The sequence below is a fragment of the Panthera onca genome, chromosome A1, assembly GCF_046562875.1.
Source record: "Panthera onca isolate mPanOnc1 chromosome A1, mPanOnc1 haplotype 2, whole genome shotgun sequence".
NCBI lineage: Eukaryota > Metazoa > Chordata > Mammalia > Carnivora > Felidae > Panthera > Panthera onca.
Window position 1 is genome coordinate 149098367 of NC_138339.1, and position 22152 is coordinate 149120518.

A 22152-nucleotide genomic window follows, 5' to 3' on the forward strand; every position below is an offset into this window, starting at 1 on the left:
TGAAGTCAGACGTTTAACTGACTGAGCCACGCAGCACCCCTATAAGAACCCCTCTTTAAATATAAAGACACAAATAGGTTAAAAGTAAAAAGATGAGAAAAGGAAAGAAAGTTGGTATGTCCACATTATCATCAGACAAAACAGATTTCAGAGTAGAGGACATTATAATAGATAAAGAGGGCCATTTCATAATGGAAATTGCAGGTGAGATTTGAACACCACTTACTCATTAATGGACAGAACAAGTAAACAGAAAACCAGGAAGAATATTGACCATTCCAACATTACCAAGTAACTTAACCTGATTTATATTGATAGAACCCTTCACACAACAACAGCAGAATCCACATGCATATTTAACAAGACAGACCATATTCTGGGCCATAAAACAAATCTCAGTACATTTAAAAGGATTCAAGTCATAGAAAGTATGTTCTTTGGCTGTAGTGGAATTAAATTAGATACCATTAACAAACCTTTTGAGACTAAAAGATACGCTTCTAAATAACTTAGTGGGGTAAAAGAAAAAATAATAACAGAATTTTAAAATATTTTGATCTGAATGAAGAAAGAAACACAACATGTCAAAGTATGTGGGATGCAGCTAATATGATACTTAGTGAAAATTTTACATATAAATGCCTATATTAGAAAAAAAAATAGGGGCACCTGGGTGGCTCAGTCAGTTGGGCATCTGACTTTGGCTCACGTCATGATGTCACAGCTTGTGAGTTCAAGTCCTGAGTAGGGCTCTGTGCTGACAGCTCAGAGCCTGGAGCCTGGTTGGGATTCTGTGCCTCCCTCTCTCTCTGCCCCTCCCCTGCTTGCACTCTGTCTCTCTCTCTCAAAAATAAATAAAGATTAAAAAAATAGATCTTAAATCATATACTCACATTGATGACCTCAGCTTCTACCTTCAGAAACTGGAAGAAGAACAAATGAAACACAAAGCGGAAGAAAGGAGATGATACTATTCAGAGCAGAAATCAATGGCGTATATGACAGAAACAACAATAGAGAAAAACAATGAAACAAAAAGCTGGTTTTCTGATAAGATTAACAAATTTAATAAACTTCTAGTCTGGCTAATAAGGAAAAAAGAGGGGATACACAAATTACCAATATCACAAATGGGAGGAAGATATTAATACAAGTCCTAAAGATATCAAAAGAATAATAAGGAAGTGTCATGGACAACTTCATGCCAATCGATTGACAATTTAGGTGACGTGGAAAATTTTCTTGAAAGATACACACTACCCAATTTCACCAAACAAGAAAAAAATGGAAATTGTAGTTAAAAACCTTCTCATCAGGAATAGGACAAGGATGCCTGCTTTTATCACTGCTACTCAATATTTTATTGGAAACTGGGCAAGAAAAAGAAATAAAAGGTATTATATTAAAAGGAAACAGTGAAGCCATCTCTATTCACAGATGGCATGATCCCATATAGACAAAATCCCAAAGAACCCATAAAAAAGCTACCAGGGCTGATAAACAAATTCAGGAAAATTGTGGAGTACAAGATCAAGACACAAAAATCAGTCGTGTTTCTATACACAAGCAATTAACACAGTGAAAAGGAAATTAAGAGAACAATACCATTTTGCAATAGCATCCAAAAGAAGAAAATATCTGAGAAAAAATGTAGCCAAGAAAGTGAGAGGCTTGTATACTATAAACTACAAAATATTATTGAAAAGACATGAAAGAAAATCAGAATTTAAAAAAAAGACGTCTCATTTTCATGGATTAGAAAATTTAATGTCATAAAAATGGCAATACTACTCAATGCAATCTATATATACAACGCAATCCTTACCAAAATTCCAATGGCCTTTTTTTTTTTTTTTTTGTTACAGAAATCCAAACCCATTCTAAAATTCATATGGAATTGCAAGAAGAGACAAAAGAATCTTGAAATGAATAACAAAGTTGGAGGGCTCACAATCCTGATTTCAAAATTTACTACAAAGCTACCGAATGTACAGCAAGTGGAACTTCCACACATCACTAGTGGGAATGTATAATGATTCAAGCACTTTCAAAAGGAATTTGGCAGTTTCTTATAAAGTTAAACATGAACTTACCACATAGCTTAGCCATTCCACTTCAAGGTATTTATCCAAGAAAAATAAAAGCATATATCCACACAAAGACTTCATATAAATGTTCACAGCAGTATTATTTATAATAGTCCCACAACATGAACAACCCAAATGTCCATCAGCAGGCGAAACAGATACATGTACCAGTTTCTTATGGCTATGTAACAAGTGCCACAAATTTTGTTTACAATTACCATGAACTTAAATAAACACAAACTTATTATCTCCCAGTTTCTCTGGGTCAGGATTCTGGAACATTCTGGTTGGGTCCTCTGCTCAGGGACTCACCAGGCCGAAATCAGGTTTCAGCAGGGGCTGCCATCTTATCTGAGCATTGGGACCCTCTTCCAACCTCAATGAATTTAGTTGCTTGCACTTGTAGGACAGAGACCCTCAACTCTAAGATGCCACCCACTTTCTGATCACCATGATAGTTTGCTTCTTCAAAGCCAAGAGAAGAATCTCTCTCAGGCTTCAAAGCTGACTTTTGGGGGACTCAGTTCATCTTTTAGGGTTCACCTGATTTGGTCAGACCCACCTAGAATAATCTCCCTTTTTCAGTAACTCAAAGTCAACTGACAAATCGCCAGAAATTTCTTCATATTCAAAGGTCCTTCCTACACTCAAGGGGAGGGGATTATCTAATGTGTATCTATTGGGGTGGGGAGAACCCTGGGGGCCATCTTAGAATGTTGCCTACCACAGAAACAAATTGTGGTATATCCATGCAACGGGGATCTTGCTCAGCAATGACAGAGATGAAGCTTTCTTTAAAAATTTTTTTAATGTTAATTTTTGATTATTTTTGAGAGACAGAGAGAGAGACAGAGAGAGAGAGAGAGAGGGAGGGAGAGACAAAGCATGAGTGCAGGAGGGGAAGAGAGAGAGGGAGACACAGAACGTGAAGCAGGCTCTAGGCTCTGAGCTGTTAGCACAGAGCCTGACTCAGGGCTCGAACTCAGGAACCTTGAGATCATGACCTGAGTCGAAGTTGGACACTCAACCAACTGAGCCACCCAGGCGCCCCAGGAATGAAGCTTTCAATACACACAACAATTTAAAATGACCATGCTGAGTGAAAGTAGCTGGATAGATACATGGAACATTTTGTGGTGATGGTTTCATGAGTATTTACATATGTTTATATATGTTGTGAGTGTTTATTGTACAACTATACAGATGTTTTAAAAATAACTATAAAATCTGATATTTGATACAGTTATTAGAAAACATTTAAGTATGCTTTTCAACTTTTCTACCATTATTTTTATGAAATTTAAATTCAGGTCAATTATTTCTTAAAAAAATTTTTTTAATGTTTATTTACTTTTGAGAGAGAGAGATGGAGCACAAGCAGGGGAGGGGCAGAGAGAGAGATACAGAATCTGAAGTAGGCTCCAGGCTCTGAGCTGTCAGCACAGAGCCAGATGCAGGGCTCAAACTCATGAACTGTGAGATCATGACCTGAGCCGAAGTTGGATGCTCAACCGACTGAGCCACCCAGGCGCCCCCCAGTCAACTATTTTTGATGGAAACTTAACATTAAAATTGAGATGTGTGGTAAGCACTAAATGCACATCTGATTTTGAAGACAGTATGAAAAAGGCTATATCATTGTATTATATTGATCACAGGTTGGAATGGTAACATCTTGGAGATACTGGGTTACATAAAACAGGTTATTAATCTTTTTAAAAACATGCTTATTTATTTTTTTGATAGAGAGTATGAGTGGGGGAGGGACAGAGAGAGAGGGAGACAGAGGATCTGAAGCGGGCTCCACTCTGACAGCAGTGAGCACGACGTGGGGCTCGAACTCATAAAATAGCGAGATCATGACCTGAGCCGAAGTTGACACTCAACCGACTGAGCCACCCAGGCGTCCCAAAATAGATTATTAATCTTAATTTCACCTTTTTTAATGCGGCCACAAGAAAATTTCACATGACTCACAGGACTCTGTGGTATTTCTACCGGACAGAGCTGGTCTAGATCAGAGTACTCGGTGAGGGCAAGTAGGGGGTTCACAAACAAGATCAACAACACCAGGAGACAGACAAATGCAGAAGAGGGGCCACTCTGCAGGACAAATGTCCCTGTTTCTCAAGGAAATCAGTGGATTAAAGACCAAAAAAAAAAAAAAAAAACAAAAAACCCAAACAAAGCAAAACAAAGAAACAAACAAAGTAGAGGAGAGGGAGAGAAGGACAATTCCAGAATAAAGGAGGCTTAAGAGTCAAAAGATCGGGGTGCCTGCCAGCTCAGTTGGTTAAGCGTCCAATTCTTAGTTTTGGCTCAGGTCACAATCTTGCAGTTTTGTGAGTTTGAGCCCCATGCAGGGCTCTGTGCTGACAGTGTGGAGCCTGCTTGGGACTCTTTCTCTCCCTTTCTCTCTGCTCCTCCCTCACTTGTGCTGTCTTTCTCTCTCTCAAATAAATAAATAAACTTAAAAAAATTTTTTTAAAGAAGTTAAAAAATCAAATGCAATGTGCTGAGCATGTCTTAGATCCTGGTTTGAACAACCCAAGTGTGAAAAGATATTTTTGAAGTCATTGAAGCATCTGATTATGGACTGGCTTTTAAACGATATTAAGAAATTGTTATCCATTCATTAGGTGTGTCAGTGGCATGGTGCTTATACAAATACAAGCCCTCCACACCGGAGTCACGGCAGGGAAGGGGCAGGCTGGGCGCACACACGGAGGAAAATGAGCTGTGAGTTTAGCAGAGGAGCTGGGACACGGGTACGTGGTGGCGGGTCATGTTTGCCCTATTCTTTGCATGTTTAAGTTTTTGAAATTTTCCATAAGAAAAAGTTAGAAGAGAAAAGAGGGGCGCCTGGGTGACTCAGTCAGTTGAGCATCCGACTTTGGCTTGGGTCATGATCTCATGGTTTGTGGGTTCAAGCCCCGCATCAGGCTCTGCACAGCTTGGAGCCTGGAGCCTGCTTTGGATTCTGTGTCTCCCTCCCTCTCTGCCCCTCCCTTACTAGTACTCTGTCTCTCTCTCTCTCTCTCTCTCTCTCAAAAATAAATAAAAAACATTTAAAAATTTTTTCTAAAAAGAAAGAAAAGAAAAGAGAGGCAAGCCTATGACTTTCTGCCTGAAAGTCCCATGAGACATGGGTGCTGTGTGACCTTGGGCTGCCCTCCCTGACTGAGCCAGGGACGAAGACGGCAGCAGGGACACAGGCGTCCTCATTAAGGTGAGTGGCAACACTGCTGATCAGTTTATTACACGCAATGTGCATCTGTCAACAACTCTGCTCCTGAAATTGGTTACAGCCAATAACCTAATTTGTCCCCCACCCCCTTTACACTTGCTGTTTGCAAAATATAAGGACATTTTCCCCAGCAAACATTTCAGAACTGCAACATGCAGACACTTAAAGCCCTTTTCATCATCCAAAGTGCTAATACAATTTGGCTGCGTTCATGCAGAAACATCTGTTTTCAATCCGCAGGCCACCGAGGGCCTGCAATTCACGCCCGGAGCAGCTGTCACACACTCTGTCATCTCAGTGTCTTTAACCCTTTCCACAATCCCCTTGCACACATTCACACAAACCACCAAGTGTGCAATGTTTGATTCTGAAGGGGCTTGTCAGAACAGCCCTAGTATCAGAACTGCTGAGCCGTGAAAGCCCCTGGCGTGGTCAGGACACAGTGCCCCTGGGTGACTGAAGGGCACCACCATTAAACTCGAAAGGACTAGGGAGTTCATTTCTCTGGGGATATGTCACAATAATGCGGGCCTTCAATGCACAATTAACCTCTGAGGATCAGAGCCAGCCACCCCCCGCCCCCCACCCGCCCCCCCCGCCGTCACCTGCCCAGGGTGGGTCTGGGTGTGTGACCCAGTCCAGAGCCCCAGCCCCTTTCTCCTGGCTCCTCTGCCTGCTTTTGTTGTGTTTGTGTATGCTGAGGGTTGACAAGGAAGCCAGGAAATGGCTTAAGAAGGTAAGAAGGCCCAGGAGTGCCTGGGTGGCTCTGTTGGTTGAGCATCTGACTTCAGCTCAGGTCATGATCTCACAGTTCGTGAGTTTGAGCCCCACATTGGGTTCTGTGCAGAGCCTGCTTCAGATCCCCTGTCCAGTCCCCACCCCTGTACTTCCCCAGCTCACGTTCTCTCTCTCTCCAAAATAAATAAACACTAAAACAAAAAGAAGGTAAGAAGGCCCAGAACCCTCCCATACACCCCATGCCACACCCCCAGGCTGTGTGCATGCAGGTAGTGACAGTGGTCTAGTGTCTGTCCTCAAGCTGCACACAGCCATACTGCCCGAGTCTCTGATACTGGGGGCCTGGACCCTTGCTCCTTCCTCCCCTCCTACCTGACCACCAACATTCTGCCTGGGCTCCTGGTTGACCCCCTCCAGAGCAGCCGGGGCATGGGCGCCCCCAGGGAGCCTCCCTTGAGTTGTCCCCACCTGCAGCCCTCCTTCACTGGGGTGTGAGCTCAGGGATGCCCTGGGCCTGCTGCAGAGGGGCGGGGGCGTGTGGGGGCTGGTGACCTCGCGGTTGGATGAACTTAGTGGTCTGCCAAGGGCAAATGGTGTCCCATAGCACAGACCAACATGAGGAGTATGGGAAGAAAATATGAGAACTCCTTTTAATATTTTGCATTCACTGAAAGTGATTTTGTTACATGGGCGCCTAAGTGGCCCAGTTGGTTAGGTGTCCGACTCTTAGTTTTGGCTCAGGTCATCAACTCATGGTTCATGAGTTCAAGCCCCTAGTTGGGCTCCATGCTGATGGTGCAGAGCCTCCTTGGGATTCTGGGTCTCTGTGCCCCTCCCTCACTCATGCTCTCTGTCTCTCTCAAAATAAACTAAAAAAAAAAAAAAGTGATTTTATTATGTAATGGTTGCTATGTAAAAAGATTACCTGTAACATATATGTTATGAAGCATGATAACAAGTTAGATGCCTAGAGGCCCTCCACCCAATCAGGCAGGGAAACATGATCAATCCCTCCATTTCGTCCACCTGGGCCATCCTCCCTACCCATCCCACTTCCATCATTCCCACTATCCGCAATTTTTAAAAAATTCATTAAGAATATTTTATCTAACTCATATAACTCAATAGCAAAAAGCACCCAAACAATACAATTAGAATGGATTAATTATGATTAATTAATGGTTAATGATCACTTACACTTTAACTTTAAAATCTGGGTTGAGGATCTGAATAGATACTTTTGCAAAGAAGACAGACAGATGGCTAACAGGCACACGAAAAGATGCTCAACATCACCCATCATCAGGGAAATGCAAATCAAAAGTACAATGAGATTGGGGTACCTGGGTGGCTCAGTTGGTTAAGCATCTGACTTCGGCTCAGGTTATGATCTCATGTTTGTGGATTTGAGCCCCACGTCAGGCTCTGTGCTGACAGCTCAGAGCCTGGAGCCTGCTTCAGATTCTGTGTCTCCCTCTCTCTCTGCCCCTCCCTTCCTCGCACTCTGTCTCTCTCTCTGTCAAAAATAAATAAACATTAAAAAAATTAAAAAAAAAAGTACAGTGAGATAGCAGCTCACACCTGTCAGAATGGCTAGTATCAAAAAGACAAGAAATGACAAGTGTTGGTGAGGATGTGGAGAAAAGGGAGCACTTGTGTGCACTGTTGGTGGGAATGCAAACTGGTGGAGGCACTCTGGAAAACAGGATGGAGGTTCCTCACAAAATTAAAAATAGAACCACCTTATGATCCAGTAATTACACTAGTGGGTATTTACCCAAAAGAAACAAAAGCACTAACTTGAAAAGATATCTGCGCCCCCATGTTTATTGTATCATTATTTACAATAGCCAAGATATGGAAACAAACTAAGTGCCCACTGATGGACGAATGGATAAAGACAATGTGGTATGCCACTGCTAACATATCCTCAGTGGTGAAAACCTGAGAGCTTTCCCCCTGAGGGCAGGAACAAGACAAGGCTGTCCACTCACCACTTTTATTCTACATAGTACTGGAAGTCCCCTCCACAGCAATAAGATAACAAAAAGAAATAAAAAGCATTGAAATTGGTAAGGAAGAAGTAAAACTGTCCCTATTTGCAGATGACATGATACCCTAAATAGAAAAGCCTAAAGACTCCACCAAAAAACTACTAAAACTGATAAATGAACTTAGCAAGTTTGCACCATAAAATCAATGTACAGAAACCCATTGCATTTATATACACTAATAATGAAGCAGCAGTAAGAGAAGTCAATAAAATAATCCCATTTATAATTGCACAAAAAATAATAAGATACCTAGGAATAAACTTAACCGAAGAGAAGAAAGATCTGTACTCTGAAAACTATACAGCACTGATAAAAGAAATTGAAGAAGACAAAAAGAAATGGAAAGACATTCCATGCTCACAATTGGAAGAACAAATATTGTTAAAATGTCTATACTACCTGAAGCAATCTACACATTTAAAGCCATCCCTATCAAAATACCACCAACGTTTTTCACAGAGCTAGAACAAACAATACTAAAATTTGTATGGAACCAGAAAAGACCCTGAATAGCCAATGTAATCTTGAAAAAGAAAAACAAAATGGGAGGTATCACAATCCCAGACTTCAAGTTATATGACAAAGCTGTAGCAATCAAAACAGTATGGTACTGACACAAAAACAGACACATAGGTTAATGGAACAGAATAGAAAGCCCAAAGATAACCCCACAATTATATGGTCAATTAATTTTTGACAAAGGAGGAAAGAATATGCAATGGGAAAAAGACAGTCTCTTCAACAAATGGTGTTGAGAAAACTGAGCAGCTACGTGCAAAAGAAAGAAAGTGGACCACTTTCTTACACCATACACAAAAATAAACTCAAAATGGATTAAAGATCTAAATTTGAGACCTAAAACCATAAAAATTGTAGAAGAGAACACAGGCAGTGACTTCTCTGACATCAGTTGTAGAACCTTCTAACTAGATATGTCTCCTGAGGTAAGGGAAACGAAAGCAAAAACAAACTCTTGGGACTACATCAAAATAAAAAGCTTCTGCACAGCAAAGAAAACAATCAACAAAACTAAAAGGCAAACATACTGAATGGGAGCCTGCTTGGGATTCTCTCTCTCCTTCTCCCCCCACTCTCTAAACATTAAATAAATAAACATTAAAAAAATTATAAATTAAATTCCTTTAACAGAAATAGATTTTCTATTTCTCCTTGTGTCAGTTTTGGGAAGTTACATCTTTTAAGGCATTTGTCCCTTTTATCAAATGTACTGGTATAAAGTTCCTCATAAAAATCTGTTATCCTTCTAATGTCTGTGAGATTTGGGTAACTTGTGTGTTCTTCTAGGCAGTCTTGCTAAGACTTGATCAATTTTATTAATCTTTTCAAAGGGTTTTTTCTCTTTTGCTTTCTATTTTATTTATTTCCTTTCTTGTGAGGTAATGTTTAAAAAACAACGTGGCACACACTGCCTGATAGATAGTAAGCACTCAGACAGGCACTCCTGGCTGCTTAGCACATGTCTGTCCAGTGGTCAGATGGATGGACAGCTCGGTGGCTCAGCAGAGTGGAGGCCCCATGAAGACAGAAGGAGCAGGCAGGTCACACCACCTAAATGTAAACATCTGAATGTGAACAGCCCTGAATGCAAACATCTCAGAAATAAACACACAGACCAAGCTCTAAGGCTCGCATGGTCTGGATGACCCTGTGAGGTCCCCTTATGTCCCTGAACCTCTGTTTTCTCATCTTTTTTATTTTTTAACTTTATTTATTTTGAGAGAGCGGTGGGGAGGGGCACCGAGAGAAGGGGAGAGAAAGCAAGCTCCGTGCTGCCAGCGCAGAGCCCGACGTGGGGCTCAAACTCAGGAAACTGAAAGATCATGACCTGAGCTGAAATCAAGAGTCACCTAACTGACTGAGCCACCCAGGTGTCCCGTTCATTTGTTTGTTTTTAAATCCAAACAGCATCCAAAAGCAACAGAGTTTGGCTAAATAATAATAATGAAAGGGTCACTTCTCTCTGATGCTTGGAGCACCCACACAGGGCCACCATGTACCTGTGGCCTCAGGCACTTGTCACAGCAACCTCCGTCTGCTTCACGAAATGAGAGAACCAGGGTTCCCCGGGTGGCTCATTTGGTTGAGCATCGGACTCTTGATTTTGGCTCAGGTCATGATCTTGCAGTTGTGGCTTTGAGCCCTGTGTCGGACTCTGTACTGACAGCTCGGAGCTCGGATTCTCTCTCCCTCTCTCTCTCTGCTCCTTCTCCACTTGCACTGGTTCTCTCAAAATAAATAAACTTAAAAATGAACAATATACTGACCAAATAAGTCAAGGAAATCTTTACTCTGTAGGGGGCAGTGTTTTGCTGGTTTCAAGAGGCTGCGCTCCTTCCCACTCTTGGTGAGATCTGTTTCGTGTAAAGCAGGAATTCACCAATTAGGATGATCCTGGTGCAGGATGGAAAGGCTGTTAACTGGCAATATTGGAGCCTGTGTTAGCTTTCTCCAAAAATAATAAAACTGAGCACTCCTTCCATCCCCAGTCATGGGCCTTTCACAGATTAGTCCATAAGACTCTCCCTGGCTGAGTTTACGTGGCTTGGGGTTTGGGGCATCCTTGATGGCCAGGTGGCAGTGGACTGGGTAGTAAGGCCTTCCAGAAGTCATGGGGACAGCGGCGTCTGGGTGGCTCAGTCAGTTAAGTGTCTGACTCTTGGTTTCATCTCCACTCATAATCTCTCTGTTTGTGAGTTTGAGCCCTGTGTTGGGCTCTGTGCTGACAGAACCTATGTGGGGTTCTCTCTCTCTCTGCTTCTCTCTGTCTGCTCCTCCCCCGCTTGCACCTCTTTCTCTCTCTCAAAATAAATAAATAAACTTAAAAAAAAAAAAAGGAAGCAATGGAGATAGACATGACATGCATGAGAAGGCTCCTTTGGGAGCCCACAGAGCTCTGCTGGGCAAGGGAGCGCCAGGCCCCACTCTTGCTATTATTACTGAAAGTGACGCACACATGCTGGGTCTCCAGGAAGGGAAGGAAATGAACACAGAGTGGAGGCCTTCTCTGCACCAGACACTGCCATTATGAGCCCCATTTTGTGTCTGGAACGCAGGGTGATCCTGGGAGTGTAAGAGCAGTCCCCCAGCGAGGAAGCAAGGGGTTCAAAGCCTGGCCTTGGTGATGTGGGCATCTTCTGCTACCTCTGGTTCCTGGAGGAATCTTTGTGGGGTCTGCATGAAATGGTGAGCACCTTTCCCGAAAGAAGGAACCCGCTAAGGCAGAGCCTGGTGCATAGGCCAGGCAGCCTGCTGGGAGGGCACAGTGACAGGAAGGGGACCAGGAAGGAAGACAGGAGGGTGGGAAGGGAAACTGAGACCGGAGCCCAAGAGTACCACAGGACACCCCAGTAAAGCCTGCAGCCCCAAGGCCCTGGACTCTTCTCCCAACAGCCCCTCCCCACGTTGCTGCTGGCCCCTGTCCAGCCCCCAGGAGGGTACAGGATGGGCTGGCAGAATATGGGGTGGACTTCTCTTCCTAGGTATGCATCCTTGTCTGTAACTTTATTTTATTTATTTAAAAAATTTTTAAAAATATTTATTTATTTTTGAGAGAAAGAGAGACAGAGCCTAGCAGGGGAGGGGCAGAGACAGTGAGGGAGACACAGAATCCAAAGCAGGCTCCAGGCTCTGACCTGTCAGCACAGAGTCTGACAGGGGCTCGAACCCACCAACTGTGAGATCATGATCTGAACTGAAGTTTAACGCTTAACCAACAGAGTCACCCAGGCGCCCTTATTTTATTTTATTTTATTTTATTTTATTTTATTTTATTTTATTTTATTTTATTTTAATTTAACTTAATTTAATTTAATTTTATTTTATTTTTTATACATGTTTATTTACTTATTTTGAGAGAGAAAGAGAGAGAGCATGAGTGGGGTAAGGGTAAGGGGACAGGGCGACAGAGAATCCCATGCAGGCTTCATTCTGTCAGTGCAGAGCCCAATGTGGGGCTTGATGTCACAACTACGAGATCATGACCTGAACTGAGATCAAGAGTCTGACACTTAACTGGCTGAGCCACCCACGAGCCCCCCTGTCTGTAATTTTAAAACAACTTCAACCCAAAACACTTTGCCTGAATCGAGTTTTGAGGAAAGAGTCCAAGAAATCCAGATTATGGGAGAAAACTGATGTGGAGCCTTCATGACACCAGGAAAGACAGACAAACAATATGGAGGGACTGTGGTAGATTAAAAGACTTTAATAAACATGACAAACAAGTGCAACGCTTGATCATTGATTGGATCCCAGATGTAAAAATAAGGCCCAAAAGGACATTACTGGGGCCACTGGGAAAAGTTGAATATGGGCTGTATAAGAGAAATGTTTTTGTGTTAATGTTTCTTGGGTGTGACACCCGACCTCAGGTTTTGTAGAACGTCCTTGTCCTAAGGAGATACTGAAACACTTACACTTAAATGGTTCAGCTAAAGTTATGAGGGCTGAGATAAAACACACACTGCCAGATGTTAATGAGGAATGGATTGAAGTGGGGTGTACACCATTCCATACGAAGTTTTCTGAATAAAAAGCTTGGGGACATCTCCAAGTCCCTGTAGATAATGGCAGCCACCTAAAGGCAAACTTCTCCATACAGATTGACCAAGACCACAAATAAAACCACCCACAATGGGGCCTAGAGCGTGACCAGGAGACAGGCTGCTGCCCACCTGTAGTTGGTGTGAGCGAGGTGAGAGACCCCACCTGCAGAGCCCGCTCCAGAGAACCGCTGGCATGGCAGGTCGGGCAGAGACCAGGTGGGAAAGAGGAGCAGGGAACTGGGGCCAAGAATTTAGACAAAATGACACCAGAAGGAGAAAGTCCCACTAGAGTGGGGCAGTTCTGAGAGCAGATGTGAAACCAGGTGAGAGGCAGCACTGGATTCTGGGGGGATTCAAAAGGGACAGAAAGCGTGCAGGACCAGGGTTGGCTGTCTTGGAAAGGTCCTGCTTCTAGAGGATATGGCTCAGAGGTGGAGGCCTTTAGAGGGTTGGGGGTAAATGGATAGGGTAAAAAAAAAAAGTAGTATGGGGAAATCAAAGGCCTATAGAAGCAAAAGTGAATGGTAAATTTGGCAGACACCAAACCATCCCACACCAGGTAAGATTCCAAGTAAAGGAGTCCTTAAACCAACAGAAGAGGGCACTCCTGAACTAAGAAATCTGATGTTACCCAAATCCCCAACGCTAGCCTATGATTGGTCTATTATTCCCACTACCTGCAAACATAAAGACATTTCTTTTTCTTTTTTAAGTTTATTTATTTATTTTGGGGTGGGGGGAGAGGCAGAGAGGGAAAGTGAGAATCTTAAGCAGGCTCCATGCTGTCAGCCTGGAGCCTGACACAGGGCTCAATTCCTCAAACCATGGGATTGTGACCTAAGCCAAAATCATTCATCAGACACTTAACCAACTAAGCCACCCAGGCTCTCCAAGACACTTCTATGTTAACAGAGGGTAACAAACAGTATCTATACAAAAGCAATATAAGGGGCTGACAATCATTCTCCCCACAAACTAATTTACATGGGAATAATGTAACACAGAATCCTGACTTGAATAGCCTTATGAAAGTGTCTGAGATGTGACAAAATACCTTACATATAAACTTGAAAACTCAAAACAGAAATGGACACACACAAAAAAGGTACACACAAAACTAGAATTCCCAAACTCAGGAGAGAAAATGAAAAACACAACATCATCTCAGAAATGAACACTAAACTAGACGCTCTTTTAGGGAGAATAGATTTGACTGAAATTTTAATAAAGTTCATTGAGGACATGAATGAAAACAACCATAAAACCAAAATTAAATAAAAACAGTAGCAAAGAGGATTATATAGAAAGTGATAGATACAGAAGATGGGCAAAAAAGATCTAGTGTATAGACATAGCATTGGAAGAAAAACAACATAATTAGCAGCATAATGATTTTCCAAGAAATCTTTCTGGAAATAAAAGCAGACTTGAATCTGCATAGTCAACTTCCCCCCACCCCTTGCCCAGTGCACTTGAGAAAATCGATACTGAATGGGCAACTCCAAGATATTTCTTAGTAAAATGATCAGACTTTAAAGGTAAAGAAAAAAACAATCTTCTGGAGCTCCAGGAAAAATGATCAAGTGACTCATAAAAGGAAGAAAAGTGTGTTTACATCAGACTTCTTGACAACTGCATGTAAGCAATACAACCCAGAGCAACGTTATAATGAATTCAAAGAAAGCAAGTGTGAGCTAGGATTTTATAACCAGCCAAACTATCCTTCAGGTATCAAGAGGACAGAAAACAATGTCAACATGAAATGAATCAGGGAACGTCATACTCATGAGTCCTTCTTGAAGAACCTGTCAGAAGCTACACTTTATCAAACCAAGGAATGACTAGGAAAACTAGTAAAAATAACTATCAGCAAACCAAATCTAACACCATTGTGCTGGATGGACTAAAGCACCTGCCATCCCTATCTCCTGGAGTTCACGCCCTGGAGTGTGGATGGAACCATTGACTTTTCTCTAACCAACAGAATATGGCAATAAGCTCTCGTCCTGCAACTAAAAAAAGGTGAGTGTTGCTGGCAACCACATAGGTAGAAGAGCAGATCCATTCCTACCTCAGCCTCTAGATGAGGATTAGTCCTGGCCAACACCAGTAAGAACCCAGCAAAGCCACACCTGGACCTCACATCCAGATGCCTAACACAATCATATTGAAACATAATATATCATGCCCAAGTGGCTTCCATTTCAGGAAGGCAAGGATGGCTTAATATTCATATTTAATAAATTTTGTGTCTTATTGTTTGCCTTATCCTCTCATCCTGGACCTGGTATCAGGAAATCCATTAGTATGATTAATCTTATCGTGCTTGCCTTGGCAGCACATATACTAAAGTTGGAACAATATAGAGAAGATTAGCATGGCCCCTGCACAAGAAGAGAGGTAAGTTTATGAAGCCTTCTGTATTTAAAAAAAGGTGGGGGGCACCTGGGTGGCTCAGTCGGTTAAGCATCCGACTTCGGCTCAGGTCATGATCTTGCGATTCATGGGTTCGTTTGAGCTCTGCATCGGGCTCTGTGCTGACAGCTCAGAGTCTGGAGCCAGCTTCAGATTCTGTGTCTCCTTCTCTCTCTGCCCCTCCCCTTCTTGCATGCATTCTCTTTCTCTCTCAAAAATAAATAAAACATTAAAAAAATAAAAAAATAAAAATAAAAGATTCATCTTATTAACAGGCTAAGAGAAATATCATATAATTATCTCCATATAGGTCTTCAATGAAAATCAATATTCATTCTTGATTTTAAGAAACCACCCAATAAAATAGGAATTAATGTGTACCCCCACATATACATACATACATCTCCCTATCTCTTTTCTAAAGTCAGTACCTCTCTCTCTCTCTCTTTTTTGACATGCAAGGCAGAATGTTATTCACTTTTGTGTTGAACAGTGTAAAAACCACAAAATCTGGATTGACTTTAGGTAACAATAATTTAAAAGATAGAAAGCCCCTATTACAGAAGTTTTTAAATTGACTATTTGACAATTTATACAATAAATGAAGAAAACTAACACTAGAACAGGCTAGGGATCAACCAACACAATACAACATGTTAACACATGTGGCCAAAGGATGGATGTGTATCATCCATCACCTTCCATGTAACATCCTGGCTGGTGTTGGTTTTATTTTGCGGGGGGGGGGGGGGGGGGTGCTAAAGTCAGCATCTCCTGTAACAGGAGAAGTACTAGAGACTTTTTTTACTAACCTCAGGAACAAGGGAAGGAGGCCCATTATACCTAATATTTAATATTAAATGGGAAGGGTGTCAGGTAGCTCAGTCGGTTGAATGTCCAACTTCTGATTTCGACTCAGGTCATTATCTCTCAGTTCTGGAGCTCGAGCCCCACATGGGACTCTGTGCTGACAGTGTGGAGCCTGCTTGGGATTTTCTCTCTCCTTCTGTCTCTGCCCCTCCCCCACTTGTGCTCTCTCCCTCCCTCTCTCTCAATTAATAAATAAAAACTTAACATGTTTTTAAAAAGTTTTTTTAAATGTTTATTTATTTTTGAGAGAGAGACAGAGCGTGAGTGGGGGAGGGGCAGAGAGAGAGGGAGACACGGGATCCGAAGCAGGCTCCAGGCTCCAAGCTGTCAGCACAGAGCCTGACTCGGGGTCGAACTCATGAGCCACGAGATCATGACCTGAGCTGAAGTCATAGGCTTAACCGACTGAGCCACCCAGGTGCCCCAATAAATAAAAACTTAAAAAAAATAAAAAAATATTGAATGGGAGGTATTTAGCCAATTTAATTAGATAAGAGAAAGCAAGTAGATGCATAAAAATCAGTAAAGAAGAAGTCAAATTATTTCAAGTTTCAGATGATAGAATCCCTAAACTCTCTAAAAGGATTAATGCTGAAACTAATAACAAAATAAATTCAGTGAGGTAGGTGCACACAAAACAGCACACATACACACACATACACACACTGACCCATTCTAGACAGGATGGAAGAAAAAAATTATAACAACAAACAAAGCCACATCCTCATGAATAAACTTAATAAAAACATGTGAGGAAAACTTCAAAATGCTCCTGAAAGTGGTCCTGAATAAATAAGACTAAATAGTATTTTTTTTTATTAAAAAAAATTTTTTTTAATGTTTATTCATTTTTGAGAGATAGAGCACAAGTTAGGGAGGGGTAGAGAGAGAGGGAGACACAGAATCAGAAGCAGGCTCCAGGTTCTGAGCTGTCAGCACAGAGCCTGACGCGGGGCATGAACTCACGAACTGTGAGATCATGATCTGAGCCCAAGTCAGACGCTCAACCGACTGAGCCACCCAGGCGCCCCAAGACTAAGTAGTCTTTTTTTTTTTATTTAAAAAAAATTTTTTTTTCAACGTTTTTTTTTTTGTTTTTTTTTTTTAATTTTTGGGACAGAGAGAGACAGAGCATGAAGGGGGGAGGGGCAGAGAGAGAGGGAGACACAAAATCGGAAACAGGCTCCAGGCTCCGAGCCATCAGCCCAGAGCCTGACGCGGGGCTCGAACTCACGGACCGTGAGATCGTGACCTGGCTGAAGTCGGACGCTTAACTGACTGCGCCACCCAGGCGCCCCCAAGACTAAGTAGTCTTGAACACACAGAAAGATGTTCCTTGGTTTTGGATAAGATGGCTCAACTTGATAACGGTGTCAATTACTCTGAAGTTTGTCTGTAAATGTGATATCCCAACAAAAGATAGTGGCCACACGCAGGAATAGCTAGGATGCCCAGACACGGAAGCAGACAGAGGAGGTCTAACTCTACCAGATATTCAAACACAGTAATGGGAGTTGAGTTCAATCTCTCCCTCCTATTGCAACAATTGTGGATGAAGCCCTTCCTTGCCGTTTGCACACACACGTGCAACATAATGACGCCTTTACAATGCCCACCATGGGGGACCAGCACATGAAGAGGCAGAGCTAGTGAGACAGACTGGAAAGCCCAGAATTAGGTCCAATGCATTTGGGTGTTTATTATATGACACGGGTGCATTTCAGATCACTGGGGAAAAGACAGCCTCTTCAATACATAGTGCTGGGATAGAGAGACAGACATTTGGAAGAAGATTCAATTGGATCCATGAACCAAACAAGCATTAGAAAACACACGTAGGGATGGGGTGCCTGGGTGGCTCAGTCGGTTAAGCGGCCAACTTCAGCTCAGGTCATGATCTCTCGGTCCGTGAGTTCGAGCCCCGCGTCGGGCTCTGTGCTGACAGCTAGAGCCTGGAGCCTGTTTCAGATTCTGTGTCTCCCTCTCTCTGACCCTCCCCTGTTCATGCTCTGTCTCTCACTGTCTCAAAAATAAATAAAACCTTAAAAAAAAAGAAAAGAAAAGAAAACACACGTAGGGGCGCCTGGATGGCTCAGTCAGTTAAGCATCCAACTCTTGATTTAAGCTCAGGTCATGATCTCAGGGTTCACGAGTTCAAGCCCCGCATGGGCCTTTGTGTTGACAGCTCAGAGCCTACGTGGGATTCTCTCTCTCCCTCTCTCTCTCTGCCCCTCCCCTGCTCACTCTCTCTCTCTCAAAATAAAAAAACTTAAAAAAAAAAACCAAACATGGGTAGATTCCATACAATCAGATATAAGAACAGTCTTTCTAACTAGGATTCAAAATCTAGATGCAATAAAAGAATAATTAAATCAACTATGTGAAAATAGAAAGCTTTTACTGGCAAAACCTGCCATAAACAAAATTTTTAAAAAACTGGGAGCAACACTTGCAAAAAAGATAATAATAATAGATAAAGCACTAATCTATGTATTTAAACAAACTTCAATCCAAGGGGGAAAAAGGACCAAAAATCCAATAGGAAACGGGCAAAATAGACAGGCAATTGACAGAAAAAGATAGTTAAGTGACTTGAAATCGTATACAAAGATGTCCAGTTGCATTCATAATAGAAAGGTAAATTAAAACACACTGAAATATTATTTCCTGGCTCTGAGAGAGGTTGCAGGGGAAACAGACACAGCCATTCACTGCTGGGGAAAGGGGAATTTGGGAGTAGCTAACAAAACAAATACATATTTATTCCTAGGAATTAAAGATACACCTTCACAAATGGAAACAACATGTATGTGAGGCTATCCTTAACCTACTGATTGTAATAACAAAGGCCTGGAACAAACCAAATGTCCCTCTGCAGGGCACAAGCCTGATACACACAAGTATGATACAGCCACTCCGTAGAGTAGGTCCTTGTACAAAACCAAGAGGAAAGTCTCTATTAACGGTAAGGAGACATTTTTAATTGCAAAAAGCAAGGTGCAAAAGAGATGGATATGTTAATTTTGTGATAATGCATAAATGGACGAATAAACCAGAAACGGTTTTAAGTGGTTACACCCAGTGTAGGAACAAGGAGGAAGAATCAGGGACCGGATTGAGACTTCTTGGTATAGCTTTTTTTTTTTTTTGAAATTTTGGCATTGAACCATGTAAATGTTTTACGTACTCAAAAAATAAAATTATATCATAAACACTAAAAAGGAAAAAAAAACCCAAATCTCATGCAAACAGAAATAGCTGAAGCTATTGGTATAAACAAACTGATAACACGCTCACATAGCGCCGACTACACACCCAAAGACATCCTGAACTTGACCTGGTAGGTTTTGGTAAGCAGTGGTTTGGATGTAGTGACTCTAAAACTCTTTGGGATATATTCTAAGACTAAGCAAATGATTACCTATGTTGATGTTTGGGGAGAACCAGGTTCTTACTGTGGGAGGAAGATGAAAATACAAATTTTTAGTTAAAAAACAAAAACCTGATTTCTTGCCTCGGTGCACTGAGAAGGCCTAGAGACAATGACGCCAAGCACTCTGAGCACATTGAAAGTCCAGATACTAGTTTCTGAAGCCCACCCCCCACTCAGAGGTACGGAGGCTTCTTGGAGAAGTGGCTGACTCTAGGTCTGGGTCAAAATACAAGTGAGAGCTGGAACAATGCGCCAAGACCTCTAGGGACATGTCAAAAGGACGCAGAGAGACCAGCCTAAACACCCAGCCCAAGTATCCAGCAACACCCTCTCCTATCTTTGTGAAGTCCCGGCAGGTGCCCTGCTTCCATGGGGAGGTCTGAGAGCAGCGGGGGCCCACTGGGGACATGCCAGGAGTGGGGCAGTTGTTTTAGCCCAAACCAGGCTCCTCTGGCCACTACCGCTGGCAACCCCACCACCTGCAGAAAGCCCCTCCATACTCATGCCCTCCTTGCCCTGTGAGGAGGGAGGAAGCCTCCACGTGGCTGCAGCCCCACTGGGGTGAGGGTGACTCCACATTGGGTTGGTTTGCTCCTCCTCGAAAATCCTTGGTGGACTCCAGCAGCCTCCTCCTTGCTTACTCCCTATCCTGCCCCAAGTCCTCTCTACCCACTTGGGGTGGGGGGCATCCTTGCAGTACACAAACTGTAATCTCTACCCTCTCCCCTTCCCCCCTCCCACTGGGACTGTGCATCGCACCCAGAGAAAAACCCAAACTTCACAGCTCTGTTCCAGCTCCTTCCACCCACCACCTGTGTCTGCCTCAGGGGCCTCGCATCTGCTGTTCCCTCAGAACTTTTCAGTGGGCTCCCACCTTGTAACTGCATCAGAGCTAGTGGTCACTGCTCAGGGACCCTTCCTGATCCTCCCCTTACCAGGCTAAGTCTCAGCCCCCACCCCAGTCTCTCTCTCTGCAATAACTCTGTTTTGTTTTCTTCCTAGCAGGTATCCTCGGCCATGACCTCAGTCTTCAATTACTTGTTCAGCTTCCCTAAGCACTTACTGGGGCTGGGAGCAGACAGCACACAATAGGGACTCAGTGAATGCCCTGGGTGAGGGAGTGGACAACCTCACCCAGGTCACCGGGCATAACGGCTGGAGTATGGCTTCCGTGGTTGGAAAGCCAGCTTTGTCAATTCCTAGTCCTGTGACCTTGAATAAGTCCTGTCACCTCCCCAAACCTTAGTTATTTCCATGGTAAGATGAGGACACAGCTGTTGCCGGCACTCCCCAGGGTGCTTCTTGGGCTACTGAAGCCCAGCAGGTCATTTGCCTCAGGGGCCCAGGAGGCAGGAGGGAAGAGGCTGGGGTGAGCCCCTCCACCACGACCCCAAGCTGCCAAGTCTGCTCTCTCCACACTGCCCCCTATACAGAGCAGAGCATGGGACAGGGTTGGGAGCACACCTCACCACCTCCCCTCCAGGCCTGCCTTTCCCTACCTGAACACAGAGAGGAGTGGACTAGGGGTCCCCTGACCCTGTCCGCTGCCACCGTGTGAGGCACCACTCAGAATCCCAAGCTGACTCCACTGTCCCTGCAGGCTCTCTGATCGTAGCATTGATCCTTTCCTCAATCCGATCCCAGCTTCAGAGACAACACCCTCTTTCTCTCATTCACAAGCAACCGGCAGGTCAGCTGTTCCCATTTCATAGACCGGGAAACTGAGGTCCAGCGCGGGGTGGAGGCCTTGGGTCCAGGCTGGCTTTTTCTGCCACTCTGGTGGCGGCAGGAGGTGGCTGCTCACCCCGAGTGAGTGGCGGGGGGCGTGCAGCAGAGCCAGTCTCTCGCCCCGGCGGGCGGCCGGGGGGGGGGTGTGCCCTCCGCCGGTGGCCTCCCCGCCGCCGCCCTGGCGCACGCACCCTGCAGCCCCCTCCCGCCGTCCCCCCCCCCCCCCCCCCAGCCGCTCCGGCCGCACACTCCCGCGCGCCGCGTCTCCGGGGCCCGCCAACCGGCCGGCCACGCGCACTGTCACCCGCGCGCGCACCTGTGCTCCGGGTCAGGCCCGCGCGTCCCCGCGCCGCGGCCCGGACGCCCGCGGTCCCCGCCCGTTCGCCGCCCCGCACCTCCCGCCTCGGCACCCGCGCCCCGCCGCCGCCCGCAGCCCCTCCCCAGCGCCCGCAGCCCCGCGCCCTTGCCCGCAGCGCTCGTGTTCCGCCCGGCCGCGCCCCCACTCACCGGCTCCCGGCGCGCTAGGACCCAGGGCCCGGCCCATGGACAGCGCCCGTCGCTCTCTCTGCGAGCCGCGGCGCCTCGGACCCGGGGCGCTGCCCGTCGCCCTCTGTCAGCGCGGCTCCCAAGCGCAGCCCGCCGTGCGCTCACGGCCGGCCCCGGAGCAGCGCGGCGCGGCGCCCCCTCGCGGCCACACGGGGAAGTGCGGGCCGCGCGGGCCGCGCGGGCCGCGGGGTGGGGCTGCGGGCGCCCTGGCCAAGCGGCGCCCTTGCAGCTCCTCTCCTGGGGCCTCCGGTTCCGCGGGCCGCCCTGCCCACGCGCCTCTCCTCTGCTCCAAGCCTCAGGGTCAAGGCCGAGCGTCTAGCCCTACGTTCAGGGCCCTCCTTTGCTGCTCACCTCCCACCCCTGTGGCCAAGACCCACTATGAGCATCATTCGCTGCGCCTCCGAGCGTGGCTCCTGCTGGACTCTGCACCCGAACTGCCCCTCACTGACTTCCTCACCTGGCAAAGCTC

The 22152-nt window shown here is 44.7% G+C and overlaps 1 protein-coding gene and 1 non-coding gene across 2 annotated transcripts in view; one reads left to right on the top strand and one right to left on the bottom strand.

The window, feature by feature from the left end:
* Nucleotides 1-21801, bottom strand: part of RASGEF1C (RasGEF domain family member 1C) — an 88970-nt gene extending 67169 nt beyond the window's left edge. The window contains exon 1 of the mRNA XM_060636432.3: nt 21645-21801. The gene's annotated coding sequence lies outside the window, so the exon portion shown is untranslated. The remainder of the gene's footprint in view (nt 1-21644) is intronic.
* LOC132682519 (U6 spliceosomal RNA) lies at nt 15014-15119 on the top strand. The gene has a single exon (XR_009611706.1). It is a non-coding gene; the product is annotated as a U6 spliceosomal RNA (small nuclear RNA).
* Nucleotides 21802-22152: the final 351 nt, after the last annotated feature.